This window comes from Haliotis cracherodii, unplaced genomic scaffold (assembly GCF_022045235.1).
Source record: "Haliotis cracherodii isolate W230 unplaced genomic scaffold, xgHalCrac1.p SCAF_12, whole genome shotgun sequence".
NCBI lineage: Eukaryota > Metazoa > Mollusca > Gastropoda > Lepetellida > Haliotidae > Haliotis > Haliotis cracherodii.
The window spans coordinates 30401027-30417285 of record NW_027266267.1 but is presented as its reverse complement, the minus strand read 5'-3'; the positions used below and the strand labels follow the sequence as shown (position 1 = coordinate 30417285).

The window sequence follows — 16259 nt, the reverse complement described above, 5'->3', positions numbered from 1 at the left end:
TTCTAATTTCTTGTCGGTTGATGATAGTAAATAACATTTCAAACCTATGAACATAGGTCTAAATGTAATGGGTCAGTATTTCTAATTTTAAGAGATTTTTGACTATATTATGACTCATATCACCTTGACCAGAAGTGGGATAATGCCTTTAAAATCTACAATTAATAGAATCTAAAGCTTTCTTCTCGGTTGATGATAGTCAATAATATTTCACACTTGTGGACAGAATCTTAATGTAATAGGACAATATTTCTAATTTTAAGAGATTTTCTACTATATTAATACTCATATCACCTTGACCAGAAGTGGGATAATGCCTTTAAAATCTACAATTCATGGAATCTTAAGATTTCTTGTCGGTTGATGATAGTAAATAACATTTCAAACCTATGAACAAAGGTCTAAATGTAATGGGTCAGTATTTCTAATTTTAAGAGATGTTTGACTATTTTATGACTCATATCACCTTGACCAGAAGTGGGATAATGCCTTTAAAATCTACAATTCATGGAATCTTAAGAATTCTCCTCGGTTGATGATAGTAAATAATATTTCACACTTGTGGACAGAATCTTAATGTAATGGGTCAGTGTTTCTAATTTTAAGAGATTTTTGACTATTTTATGACTCTCATCACCTTGACCAGAAGTGGGATAATGCCTTTAAAATCTACAATTAATGGAATCTTAAGATTTCTTGTTGGTTGATGATAGTAAATAACATTTCAAACCTATGAACAAAGGTCTAAATGTAATGGGTCATTATTTCTAATTTTAAGAGATTTTTGACTATATCATTACTCATCTCCCCTCAGCCAGAAATGGGATAAAGTCTATAAACTCGACAAATAATGGAATCTTAAGATTTCTTCTTGGCTGATGATAGTAAATAACATTTCTAGCCCGTGAGCAAAGCCTGAATACTTTGAGTCAAGATTTCTAATTTCTTGTCGGTTGATGATAGTAAATAACATTTCAAACCTATGAACAAAGGTGTAAATGTAATGGGTCATTGTTTCTAATTTTAAGAGATTTTTGACTATATTATGACTCATATCACCTTGACCAGAAGTGGGATAATGCCTTTAAAATCTACAATTAATGGAATCTAAAGATTTCTTCTCGGTTGATGATAGTAAATAATATTTCACACTTGTGGACTGAATCTTAATGTAATAGGACAATATTTCTAATTTTAAGAGATTTTCTACTATATTAATACTCATATCACCTTGACCGGAAATGGGATAAAACCTACAAACTCGACAAATAATAGAATCTTAAGATTTTCTTTTGGCTGATGATAGTAAATCATATTTCTAACTTGTGAGCAGAATCTGAATGCTATTGACCAATATTTTTAATTTTAAAAGATTTTTGCTATTTTATTACTCATATCCCCTAGACCAGAAATGAGATAACACCTATAAAATCTTCAGTTAACGGAATCTGAGGATTTCTTCATGACTACTGATAGTAAATAACATTTGAAACTTGTGAGCAGAATCTGAATGCAATGGGTCAATATTTCTAATTGTAAGAGATTTTCTACCATATTATTATTCATATAACCTTGACAAGAAATGGGATAACGCCTTTAAAATCTACAATTAATGAAATCTTAAGATTTTCTCTTGGCTGCTGATAGCAAAGCACATTTCTAGCTTGTGAGCAGAATCTGAATGCAATGGGTCAATATTTCTAATTTTTAACGGTTTAACACCGCTTTTAACATTATTCCAGTTATATCACGGTGTGTCAGCTTAATGTGGGATGAAAGCCCGAACGAAGTGATGGTGCTGACAAACCTAGAAGCATTATTGGGGTGAACCGGGATTTGAACCAACCATCATAGGTTGCTGGCGGATCAAAGGGACGCAACTCTGCACAGTGAATCGCGGCGCCTTAGACGACACGGCCACCTGTGCCCCCTCTAATTTTAAGAGATTTTTTACTATATCATCACTCATTTGCCCTTGACCAGAAATGGGATAACACCTTTAAAATCTACAATTAAGGAAATCTTAAGATTTCTTCTTGGCTGATGATAGTAAATAACATTTCAAACCTGTGAGTAAAGCCTCAACACTTTGAGTCAAGATTTCTAATTTTAAGAGATTTTTTTACTATATTATTATTATTCATATAACCTTGACCAGAAATGGGATAACACCTTTAAAATCTACAATTAATGAAATCTTAATATTTCCTCTTGGCTGATGACAGTAAATAACATTTCAAACCTGTGAGTAAAGCCTCAACACTTTGAGTCAAGATTTCTAATTTTAAAAGATTTCTTTGACTATATTATTATTCATATAACCTTGACCAGAAATGGGATAACACCTTCAAAATCTACTATTAATGAAATCTTAAGATTTCTTCTTGGCTGATGATAGTAAATAACATTTCAAACCTGTGAGGAGAATCTGAATGCTATGGGTCAATATTGCTAATGTTAAGAGATTGTTGACTATATTATTACTCACATCCCCTCAACCAGAAGTGGCATAAATGTTATGTTTTCAAGAATGAAAGGAATCTTGAGAGTTTTGTTTTCTGAACATTGTCATTCACATTTACAACCTTTGAGAAACATGTACTTTGACAATAAGCTGTGCATATGAAACTACATAGTTTAAAAAAAAGCTTCGTCCCCTTCACACCTGTAATAGGCTAATTGATCATCATGGAGGGACTGACTGCACAATGTATGACATTGTGCTAGGTCTGTACCTGCCTTGATAGAAACCACAGAAAAAAGGTAAAAAGTAAAGGTATAATGACTTACCTACACATTCTCGTCTTTCAAAGAAATATTATCTTAGAAACTTCAGCCACTTGGCCTTCAACAGCAAGGACCAGACGACCATTTTGATCAAGTTGTAAAGGGAGGATAACTCTTACTGTTGCTTTGTCTTGCAAATTTTAATGTCAATGATGACAGAGCATGAGATAACAAGTTCAGTTCTCTATTAGTAATGGATTTATTAAATATATGTTATCTGTCTTAAGTTGGTAATTTTGAAACCTTTCTAAATATTTCAATCATATTAAATAATATCATTTAGATTCCATATCGTCTCCCCAGAAATATGAGGACATTTTGCTGGCAAAACGGTTATGAAAGCTTTTATGTCAATAAGCTACCAGGAATGGTTCAATGAGTTTCCCAGTTATTTTAATACTGACCAGGAAGGAGATTTTGTCATACCGGGTATTACATATGTATTTTTTCCTTTAAAACAATGAGAAAAAGAATAGGGTGGTGGTTGAATCAAAGCAACAAGAAATCTTTTTTCAACAAGAGAAATCTTTTTCAACAATTTCTACTCTAATATTTCTATATGTAATTAGTTTCTTTTATTTTTTAAGTTAGACTTCTAAGATGAAGCACAAACTTTCTCACATCCTGCATCTGCTATGCCTGGAAGCAGTTACATGTACCTCCACCATTAATATAAGAAAATAGTTGCTTTTATCATCATGTACACAATAATCAAATGGAGTGATTTTTAATAATTGTTACCACTAAAATCTAACATGCTAATGATAGTTATATTTACAAAAAATGACTTTGGACTTGAGAATACAAACAAAAATACACACATCAGTTGCCAGAGGGCTGTGAGGTGTTGTTGCTTAGAAATCCCTTGAACAGTACAAATTTAACTGTACCCCTTTCAATTCTGACATGTTGAGTATTCATTGTTTGATGTTTAATGACACACTTAGTTATATTCAAAATAATTAATATTATTATATTGATGTACATACCCTCCCACATATATTTTGTGAACATCATGGCCTATTGTACAATGTCATGAGTATTTATTCCTAGACATTTACCTGCTGTTTTACTGTGTATGAGAAGAAATATGTCCAACTCTCATAACTCTTGCAAAATTGCATAACACAAACATCCTAGGAACTTGAATTATTACGCTTGTATCCCCACCAATGAGTGGCATAACAACTTTAAAATACATAAATTAGAGAATAATTTTATTTTCATTTGGCTTTTGCTATTTTGTAGGAAACACTGTGTTCAGAAGTGGCCAAGATATCTATTTAACAGAAAATTTACTCTGTTATTAACATGTCACCACCTCACAAAGGTTATGATATGATAGACAATTAAATAATACATTTGGGACTGATATCATGGTTAGAAATTAAACATGGCAATGGGCAGTAATTACAGATAATAAGCAACACGACCATTTTTATAGGAATTGCATTTTGTCATAAGCAATATGCATAAAAAGAAGAAATTGTATTCCGCTTTAGTTCCGCTTTACCACTTTTATACGCTGCTATATTTAGCTGCAAATGTCGGGCATCGAGTCAGTAGCATTGCCATTGGCGCACTTTGCAGAACGGAGTAAAAATACAAAACACAAGAAGTGCAGATGATTTTGCTCTTTTTAAATGTTTGTCAATTAAACACATAGTTGCATGCCACAGATATAATTCTCTACGGTGTTTATCCCAGTTCTGGTCGTATCCCAGTTCTGGTCGCTACAGACGTCCTCGTTGTGGATGGCTCAGGTGGATTTCGACCGGGATTTCCGTGTTAGAGGTGATTGAGAACAATGTATCGATACACGAGGTAAGCATATCGTAATCAAGCATCACGGTGTACATCGATTACACGAGGTTTGCCATACAGGGAATTATGGGTAGACTTGCTTGTCCCGGAATAACACGAGTTGGTCACGAATGACGAGTGGTCATTTCTCCAGCGGTTACGGAAAGAGACGAGGTTGGCCGATTACAGTTCATACAGGCCATATTGGGAGCCGCGGGGATTTCGACAGTGTGTATTAGGAAGTATACCTATGTGGTGTATGGAATATGCGTTTGCCTACCATGCCAGGCAGTGTGACAAGGGATATCCGAGCGGATGTAATATTCCTACAGCAGAAATGTTTCACAACCTCGATTGCAGGGAGCTGAAGACGTGACATATTCAGACAGAGACCATAATACATAGACTGTTATATGGTCTCTGATTCAGGTAAGGAATATGTGAATAATATTGATCATGTATTAAAGTTATTTATCTTCTGTAAGCGACTTATTCTGTTTTATATATGTTAGTAAATGTGTGATTTAATTTTTGTAGGATAAGCAATCTACCTAACTTATGTTAATCCTTGCTAATGTATACGATGTAGAAATATGTTTGCTTACTTATATTCCTTTATCTAGATACTCTAATGTGACTCATTTTTTTAGTTCATACCGTATCGACTAAACTTACTTTTGCAGGTGTGAAGAATCAAGAACAAATTAAATGACAGGAGTTTTGCAACAGTGAACATTGTGAAGTGGAAGATAAGACATTTGAAAGGTATGGATATTTTCACTTGAACTTGTTGAAGAATACCGTGATGACAACTTTATCATGTTGGGAATTTTGGCGGTGGGGTAGCCTAGTGGTTGAAGTGCTGAAGACCAAGGTTCGATTCTTGTCATGGGTACAATGTGTAAAGTCTATGTCAGGTGTCCCTTGCTGTGGTATTGCTAAAAACAGCGTAAAACCATACCCACTCATGTGGGGATTCCCGGTTGGAATTGGTCCCCATCAACCTATGCTAGTTGTAAGAGAGGGTTATACTATAAAGGAAAATAGTACCTCCCCTACTATTGCCTGGTGAAAACAGCACCTTGTTATTTTTTTTACCTTGGATCTGAATATGCCCGAAATGAAATTAAACTTGCATGGTCACTTGTAAACACAAATAACCGAGAAATGTTCAAAAAGGTTTACATTAAAAACTAGCATCTACTTGCCGACTCTGATTTGGAGATGCAACTAAACTTATTGTGAACATATATTATGCTTTGATTTCTTTGAAGTAAAATAAATGCAATTAAACTTGCAAACACAAATAATTGTTAAATGTTAGTCACCTAAAAATAGTTTACATTAGAAATTAGCCTCTGCTCAAATTTACTCATGATTCTGATTGGGAGGTGCAACTAAACTTATCATTGAAAGATCACATGCTTTGAAGTTTTAAGTAGCTTTACTCAGATTAGCTCAATGTCAAGCTGAACCTGAGTCTGGCGAAAATGTCAAGAAACTGGACAACAGGTATACTATATATGTCATATTTATTTTAGTAAGTAGGAAATAAATAGTAATTTTATAGAAATTTCATTTTTATATATTTCGGCCAGGAATCAACATGTCTCTCCAGATAACAGACAACAATTAGTAGCCCTTTTTGCCAAAACAAGGTGCTGTTTTCGTCTGAGAAATCAGTGACATTTTGCTGAGGTGCCGTTTTAGCCTCACCCATAAGAGATAACCTAATAGATCAGGTGAAAGGCTCGGTGACCTGGTTCATGGCATCTGACAGTGACCATCGAACAGTGTGGATTGATGTTCACAATATCAATCACTGGATTGTCTAGAATTTTGGGCCTACCTTTAGAATACAGTACCTAACTTTTCAAACAGGCCACAGTACCCTGTGATGTAATTCGTAGTATTCTGTTGCCTGACACACTGGCAAAACAATGCCTTGTGATGTCAGGGGTCATTGGATGTGCATATATATGCTCTTTTCAGTGGTCTATCGTCTCCACACGCTGTGTTGTTGCATAAGTTTTAATTATTTGTTTACTAAATATTGTTTTAAACATATTTATATGTGAACTGGATGGGTAAACAAGCAACTTGTTTGAATACCGCTCCAGAATTAGAATACAACATGATATGACAAAAGTACAGTCAAGGAATACAATTATATACATGTTCTTATTATAGAAACTACGTTGTCAGCGCTGTCAGGTCACATTTTTAGTAGTAATAGTGTACTGCAATATACGGCAAGGAATAGTATTATACATTTAAGATGCTATGTACAATCACAAAACCTATTGGATAGCTGAATGTAGTCTTCTACTGATTTAAGAATTTCTAAGTTTATTTTTGACGTCCTTTCAGGATTACCTAATAGAATTGAATTTAGATCATATCCCTTAACATAATAGTACATATTCTGTCTTAAATCATTGTAATTTGGGCATATGAGAAAGAAGTGAAGTGCATCTTCAGTGTGATGGCCACAGCTACATGCAGGATTATCTTATAAATATTGCCTGCGGATGCACATTTTATAACAAGTGCTTGTTTATTTTCTATATACTTTTATTTCATTTTTCACTTATTACAGTGGTTAAAATGAGTATAAATATAAATTGAAACTTATATTGTGCAATAAGCGGGTTATAGCTGGAACGACACCTTAGCAAAACTGCACTGACTGGCGAAATACTCGCCGAAAGCGAAAACGGCGATTATTACTTGATGAAAATGACACATTTTTTTTTTTTACCTTGGTAAAATAAATGAAATTAAACTTGGATTGATAACTTGCAAAGACCAATAATTGTGAAATGTTAAAACAAGTTTACATTAGAAATTAGCCTCTACTCCAACTTATCCTATACCCGACTCAATTTATTGTGATAACATGCTTTGAAGTAAAATATATGGAATTAAACACACATCGTCTCATACAAACACAAATACATGTAGTTGTTAAACGTTGAAACAAGTTTACCTTCCAAATTAGTCCCCTACTCCAATTTACTCACTGACTCTGATTGGCAGACACAGCTCACTTGTTGTGAATGTATTTTTCACTTTAAAGTTTAAAGTACTCAATGTCAAGCTGAAACTGTATTTAAGAATCCTAACATGGTGCTGTCAGACTGCCCAGGCATATGCACACCCTGGTGCATCCACTGCAAATCCATAAAACACTCATCACTCTCGAACCAATGCCCCCACAGACTATCACTCACCCAACAGGCCAACAGACATATAGACATAAACACGGCCAAAATCCAAACCAAAAAACCCACACCGCAAGCATACAAACCACTACTACCAACACCACCCTCAAACAACAACACTCACGCACGCACAACAGTATACCCAGTCTCCGTATGGGACCAAAATCAGCGAGATGCATACATCGCAAATGAAACAAACACCCCACACATCCCACAAACTCACACTCTCACCCTCCCCGCCTCTCACCCTACAATTACCACATCTACACCCGAAAGCCAAACCCAACGCACAATGACCACCACACAACCAGCACCAACACAAGCCATCACAGCCACAAGGGCAACAACACTCCCAAACCTACAGGCAACCCCCGAACACCCAGTCAACAGGGAAACTACAGAAACCACTCAGACTCTCGCACCCAAACCCAGCATGCAACCCACCACCGAACAGTGACCAAACTAAAGACAACTTAACCGAAGAAGACGAGTACACATCCTCAGAGGAAATAAACGATCTTACCTTGTCAGCCCCAAAAACCAAAAGCTATAGAAAAAAACTCAACCAAAACGTAGCAAGCAAAAAACTAAACAACTTAGTCCTCCTACTAGCTTACCTGTTAAAGCAGTCTAATCCAGAAGCCAGCTCCAAAGCCTTCTTTGGTGTAGCACATAAACTAAAACTCGTCACCACCTCTTTCGACCATTTCAGCAGCAACCTTAATAACCTACTAAAGTAAATACCTAAACCAAGCCTAAACCAAACATAAATCCACCCAGTTTCCCAATGGAAGGCCTAAACATTTTTCAATGGAATGCCAATTGCCTCGCCGGCCATGGTTCTGAACTTAAAGCTAAATTCAAAATAGATAAAGGTCTCCATGTAGCTTGTATTCAAGAAACCAAATTCTCACATAAAACTAAATTCAACCTACCAAATTATAACGCAGTGAGAACCGACAGGTCCAAAACCATGCCAGGCAGAACAGAAGGAGGTCTAATCATCTACGTTAGAGAGGATATTAACTACGAGGAAGTTAAAGTAAACACTCCTAATCTAGAAGCTAATGGAATCCAAGTCACCATCAATAACCAAAAAATAAAAATCATTAACATCTATCACTCAACACTAAAACCAATTAAAGATACAGACCTAGATATCCTTTACCAATTAGGGAATAAATCAACCATCTTCCTAGGAGACTTCAATGCCCATCATCCTACCTGGGGCATTGCAGATAAACTAGACAACCATGGACAACTAATATCAGAGTGGATCGAAAAAAATGACCTAATACTATTAAACAATAACCAACCAACTAGATACGACAAAACCCACCACACCATGTCGGCTATCGACTTAACAATATGTACGCCAGACTTAGCACAAAGTCTGATGTGGGACGTCCACCCAGTACCTCTAGGCAGCGACCACTTTCCCATAAATATAACCCTAGGAAATATAAAAATACCAAATCAAACCCCTAAACAGGAACCTAAATTTCAGTACAAAAACGCCAACTGGGACCAATTCCAAGAATTATGCAACGAAGCTAATCTAAACGATTTAGAAACAACAGACCCCGAAACATTCTGTCAAAACCTAACTAACTTCATAATCAACGCGGCCAAATCCGCAATCCCCTTCAAATCATCCAACCCAGGAAAACCCACTGTCCCTTGGTGGAATGAGGAAATAGACCTAACTAGACTAAAACGCAAATCAGCTTTCAACAGAGCTAAACGAGACCCCTCTCATCTCAAAACAGCTCATGAACTTAACCACCAAGTGCAAAACCTAGTTAAAACTGCTAAGACCAAAAACTGGAAAAAATTCTGTGAGGAGCTAAACCACCACACCGACGCTAGGAAGGTGTGGCGCAAAATTCACGCCATCCGAGGCATCAAACGGCACAAAAAAAGCCCCAATATAAACAACTCAACTAACCCCACCCAAAAGGCCAACAACCTAGCCAAACACTTCTCTAAAATTAGCAGCAACAGTAACTTCAGTAAGAAATTCCAAGATAAACTAAATAAAGAAACCAAATTCTCCAAAGAAAACAGACAAGACAACCTAGAAATAAATCAACCTTACACCATAGAAGAACTAAATCACGTACTAAACAATAGAAAAAAAGGAACAGCCCCTGGCCTAGACCTCACCTCTTACCAAATAATCAAACACTTACCTACCAAACTACTCCAGACTTTACTTAAACTATACAACCTAGTCTACCTAAACGGACAGGTCCCATCCTCATGGAAGGAAGCTCTAGTAATCCCAATACCTAAACCAAATAAACCAGCAGATCAGGCAAACTCCTATAGGCCCATCTCCCTAACCTCAAATCTCTGCAAAATAATGGAACTTATGACTAAAAATAGGCTACAGCACTACCTAGACCAAAACAACATCATAAATCCTGACCAAAGCGGCTTCACTCCTGGCCGATCAACTCTCGATAACCTCGCCCGACTAGAACAGGATATAAAAACAGGACAGCTAAACAAGCAATACACCATAGGCATATTCCTCGACTTCTCTAAAGCTTTCGATATGGTATGGCACCACGGGCTAATACAAAAACTAAAAAAAATAGGACTAAAAGGTCAAATAATAAACTTCATCCAAGATTTCCTAAACAATCGCAAAATTACCGTGGGTATAGACCATACACTATCGGACCAGTGTCCCCTAGAAAATGGCACTCCCCAGGGCAGCATCCTCAGCCCAACCCTCTTCAATATAATGTTAAATGATCTATTCAAGGGCTTATCCCCTAAACTAAACACTTCAAAATTCGCGGATGACGGAGCCCTATGGATCCGCACTAAAAGCATTAAAATGGCAGAAAACTTAATCCAAAAATCTCTAAATAAAATACAACAATGGGCAGACAAATGGGGCTTCTCCCTTAACTCAGATAAAACAACAGGAGTAGTATTCAAACATAAAAACATGAAACCTGCCTACCCAATCCTCCAGCTAAACAACCAAACAATCAAATTCCAAAAACAAACCAAATTCTTAGGACTTATTTTCGATCAACACCTCACCTGGGAGGCTCAAGTCCAAAACCTAAAAACTAGATGCAGCAAAGACCTTAACACATTAAGATGTCTCACCGGCTCTAACTGGGGAGCCTCCAAAGATACCCTCCTCTCACTATATACAACACTAATTAGATCAAAACTAGACTACGGCTGTGCCATATACAATACCCTAAACAACTCTCTTTCTAAAAAACTTGACTCAATACAATATCAGGCTCTCAAACTAATTACACGCACCCAACATGGCACCTCCTACACCTCACTTCAGGCCCTTACAGGAGAAATGCCACTAAAACTACGCAGGGAACATCTAAGCCTTAATTTCTGGGCCGCGTCCCAAACAAACCCTCTCATCCAAAACCTAATTAACCAAAACATTAGCCCAAGAAACCAAGCTCTAGCTCGCAAACACCCCTTATTCACCCCAATATCCCAAAGAATAACTAACTACCTCAATGAACACCAAACTCAAAATCTTAAACAAAACTGCAAAAAATCAAATATCTTCACCCCTAAACTCAAAATACCCCAAATAGACACAACGCTAGCTAACCAAATAAATAAACAAACCGACCCAAACATAGCTAAAACCACCACACTTGCATACATACACGAAAATTGGCCAAATTGGTGTCACATATACACTGACGGATCTTCAGACCCGATCTCCAACCACACAGGCTTCGGAGTCCATACCACACAACCAGTTATATCCACACAATCTTACCGACTCCCTAACAACCAATCTATATTCACGGCCGAACTTATGGGCATGGCCTCAGCCCTGCATAACCAACAATCTAAAAACAACAAAAAAATCCTAATTCTCACTGACTCCCTTAGTGGACTACAAGCCCTCCAAAACAAAAATACCAAAAAACGACCTAAATTAATAAACCAAATACTTAAAAGCTCCAACGACCTAACAAAAGCAGGCAAACAAATAACCTTCTTGTGGATCCCCGCCCACGTAGGAATTTACGGCAACGAAAGCGCCGATAAAGCAGCTAAGTTATCTCTCAAAATACCAGAAATAAGCCTAAACCTACCCATCTCAAAATCAGAAATTAAAAGTGTAAACAAACAAAAAATAACCAAAAAATGGCATAATCAATATCAGAACTCAAATAGCCAAATCAAAAAAGTGCTCAGAAAACCACTAGCCAAACCTAAAATCCTACACCCCTCTAAAAAAATTGACAGATTAATTATAAAACTCCAAACAGGACACACTAACCTAAATAACCACCTAAAACAACTTAAAAGACACACCACAGGCAACTGCCCCCACTGCAAACAACCCGAAACCACAGAACACGCACTCATCCACTGCACCCACTATCAAACACACAGAACCACACTACAAACCACCCTCAATCTAAATAAGGTTCCTACTCTAGATGAAATACTAAACCCTCAAAATAAACTAGAAAACTTCAAGGCCCTAGGCGTATTCCTAATCAAAACAGACCTAATTAAGCGCATCTAAAAATTAATTAATCTACCAATCCAAAATCCAATAAACATACAAACACCCACCTCACCCGGCTCCCTTAGTTCCCTCCTCCACCCACCTCGGCATTTATTCCAAATTTAAAAATTTCAAAAAATCAATATAAGCAACCCCTAAAAGCCCCCTTTTGGGTTGCACACACCACTTTCACCCTTCTCGGAATACACAAAATGGTCCGGCCAGGCCCGTGTGCGAAATACGCTGCAGTCGGAAAGCGCACGTTAAATCTTCTATATCAGTCAGTCAGTCAGTGCTGTCAGATTACAATTTTTCACAATGGCCTTTTGATGTGTCATTTGAACATGTTGAAAGGTTTTACAAGGGATATTTTCATTAATAACTGATGCTATTTCTGCCCTTACATTACAACAAATAAATCAGCCAATATGGAACTATTTTATTGATATGTGGCAACAAACATACTTCAGGCTGTACAGTTTACAAATGGGTTATTATCTATGTCATCTTGTTCCTCCTTATGTCTGGGCAGTTGCTCGCTACAATTTCGGAACTTCTTTACAGTTACAGACAAAATACCAGAACCGTTAACTACTACAAATCAAATACTGTATGGGTTTCACTGAAAGTGTCGCCACAACAGAAAATCTTCAAATACCTGTATTTGGCTATAACTTTGACTATTGTTTTCTGTTCCTGCCTATTATTTATTCCTGCCTCAGGTAAGGATGCAGTGATTTATTTAAGTGCACACATATATCACAGATAAACTCCTGAAGTCTATGAAAGTTATTTACAAGTTATACACATAAGGACTTAAAGGTGGAGAATGTATTGATGTCAACTTCTTTATTATGATGATCACAACATTTCGGAGTATGTACTTACTCCTTCATTAGGTGAATATTCACAATTCTGCTCCAAATGCTTAGATCAATGCTCATATTGTCAACCATATTTGCCATTTTTATATCATATTCATGTGTATAATACATTTTATATCTGATAGAGGCGTAATTGGGACACACAAATATAAAGTAACCCAATACTTTCCGTAACGGGCGACAATGCTTGTCTAAAGAGTTGACTAACGCCATCAGGTGGCGATCAGGCTCGGTGACTTGGTTGGTGCATGTCATTGATCCCAATTGTGTGGGTAGATGCTCATGATGTCAATCACTGGACTGTCTGGTCCAGACTCGATTATTTACATATAGCCGAAATATTGCTTGAGTGCGGCATAAAACAACAAACCAAATCATAAGTGGGGGATGAGTGATTTGAAATTAGCAAGTTTAATGTGACCTCCAATCACTACAACCTGATCTGAGTCTTGATATGACTTTGATTCAGTGAAAATTTGCATCAAGATAGTTTCAACTGTAGATACAGTTAATCTGTTTTTTGTACAGTTTCTGTTTATTCAATATATATGTTGTTCAAACAAGCTTTGCCTCTTCACCAACCCTATTCCTCTTTTGGAATAAATAGTGTCTAATAATTCAATACTCATCACTACTAATCATCCTAGTGAACACAACAAAGAAATGCACATCAAAAACGTCATTATTATTATGATCTCTGATAAATTAGAAAAAACTGTTATCCAGCAAGATACATTTCCTTGGTCCCAAGAAGCATGTTACATAGTAAACTGACTCGACAAGTTGAATAGCAGTCAGTGTGGTTGTAAAGGCACAACTGACTAAGCCGTCACTACTCAATTAAGTAATTAACAGACAATTGCAAGTTCTAATACCCACCCGACACTAATTGCCCTGTTAATCCCTAGTCCACAATGAGTTGACATTGAGTTCATTTTGCTAATTAGCTGTTTTTAGAGTAGCAAGTTAATAAACATCAAAGGTGGGGCAGGCTTTGATCATGTGTTCTGTAGAAGAGATGATGTCACTTGTTTTATGTTTATTTAGGATTAGCTACATCCCTTGATGCTACTACCAAGGCAGCCCTTGAGATTATCACACAGTTTGGCTAGACACAAACTGATGTCTCCCTTGTAGCACACTATGTGTCAGACACAGACTTTGACCTCTCTGTGCAGATGCATATCAATGCATAAAGAACATTAGGTAGATGATTCAACAATGCCACACAAGTCAAAGTTGGGTTTCACTGTATTTAGAAACAGACGATGGATCCAAAACTTTATAACAGTAATTATGATTAATTTAAACTTTGCCAGGCCAATATTTTGGCAGATTTGCATGTTATGGTTAATCTTCATTTACTTAATTTTCAAAAAAGATAGGATAAATGGTAAAATATAATAATGAGTCATGAATATTTGAATTCAGATCAGAACAAACAGGGAGGGTCACCCCAAAATGTGAGAGTCTCTAGGGGAGGCTTTTGACAAAATGGACAATAAAATATAAAGTGCTTTGCATTTTCTTTCAGGGAGGGTTGTGTCAAAAATGAATGAGAATGTAATATGCATCGTTTTTAGTTGATGGTTCAGGTTGTACTTTTCAGTTGAATTTCTTATCACTGTCTATGATGGACTACCAATTAACGGTAGATATTTAATATCCATAATAACTTAGATAAATGCTTCTACAGTCTCATCCTAATTTGTCAAAATTTGAATTTCAATATAGCTTCCATTAATGAATTAATGAATTTGGTGAGAATATCTATTGTCTGAATTCCTAATATACTTTCTTTTGTATTTGGTGTGCAAGGGTAGCCTAGTGGGTGAAACAGTCTCTGAAACCCGGGTTCAATTCACCACATGGGTACAGTGTGTGAAGCCCATAGCTGGAATATTGCTAACAAGCTGCATGAAACTATACCAACTCACTCGCTCATTATGTTGTTTTTTGAGATCACTTACATGACATGAGTTTTGATAATTATGAATAGTTGTATTTATGTATAAGAACATATGTAACTTAGATTTGCATAGTCTTGTTTACCCTTCCTTACATTTTGATGTAATGCAAACATTCAAGGAAAAATTCAGGTGAACCTTGTGGTATTGTTTCAGAAGACCGGATACATTTTTGTATTTTCTGAACACTTTTCTGTTTGCAATGGCTTATTTACATGTTCAAAGATTGGTTAAATATCAGTTGCAAGATAAATTGTCAATACCTCACTGTTCGAGAAAACAACTTTTAACATTTGTAAATATGTGTGTGTTTCATAACTTTTGACTAACAAGTTTCTAAAGATGTTATGAAATGTTTCAGGTACCTGGATTTCACAATCTGACACCAGCTACATTTAAGAAGATCTTGCTCACACAATTCAGACAAGGGACTCGCCGGAAGATGAACAGTACTCCTGATAACAACCAACAGATTCACCTCAGAAAGTGATGATTCTGAATGAATAATGCCACATCAGTGTGACTGTAGGTGGTTTTATTATGACACTAATGAAGTCTGAATGAATTTATGCCAAAGCACTGTGACTATGTCCAGGTTGTGTACACCGATGCTGACTATACAAATCTGAATGACATTTGTGGTTTACTGCAGAAACATAATTGACTTTAGATATTCTTCTTCAATAAAATTCTTCTGAGATTTGACTAATTTGTTTATTTAGAAAATGGCATTGAAGCGTCTGTTCTGTAAGGCCTTGCAAACACCACTGGTTACTTTATGCTAGTTCCTCTTGCTTGATCAAATTTCAGTTTGTGATATGTACCAATGAAATGCCATATAATCAATAAATAAGATTTTTTCCAAAAACATGATTTGTTTTGCTTCATTAGCATAAATATATATAATACTGATCAGCCATAACATAGGTGCTGAACAAATATAAAATGTACTAATGCCCTGAATGTTTTCCTACTATAAATACAGCTCACTTAACAAAAGTTGTAGTTCCACCTTAGTAGACAAATGACATTGATATTTTTTCTGTACTTTATTTAGGTGTTTTCT

The 16259-nt window shown here is 36.3% G+C and overlaps 1 long non-coding RNA gene across 1 annotated transcript; it reads left to right on the top strand.

The window, feature by feature from the left end:
• Positions 1-4934: 4934 nt before the first annotated feature.
• Positions 4935-15961, top strand: LOC139457772 (uncharacterized). The gene is made up of 3 exons (XR_011652634.1): positions 4935-5019; positions 5274-5355; positions 15555-15961. It is a non-coding gene; the product is annotated as an uncharacterized lncRNA (long non-coding RNA).
• Positions 15962-16259: the final 298 nt, after the last annotated feature.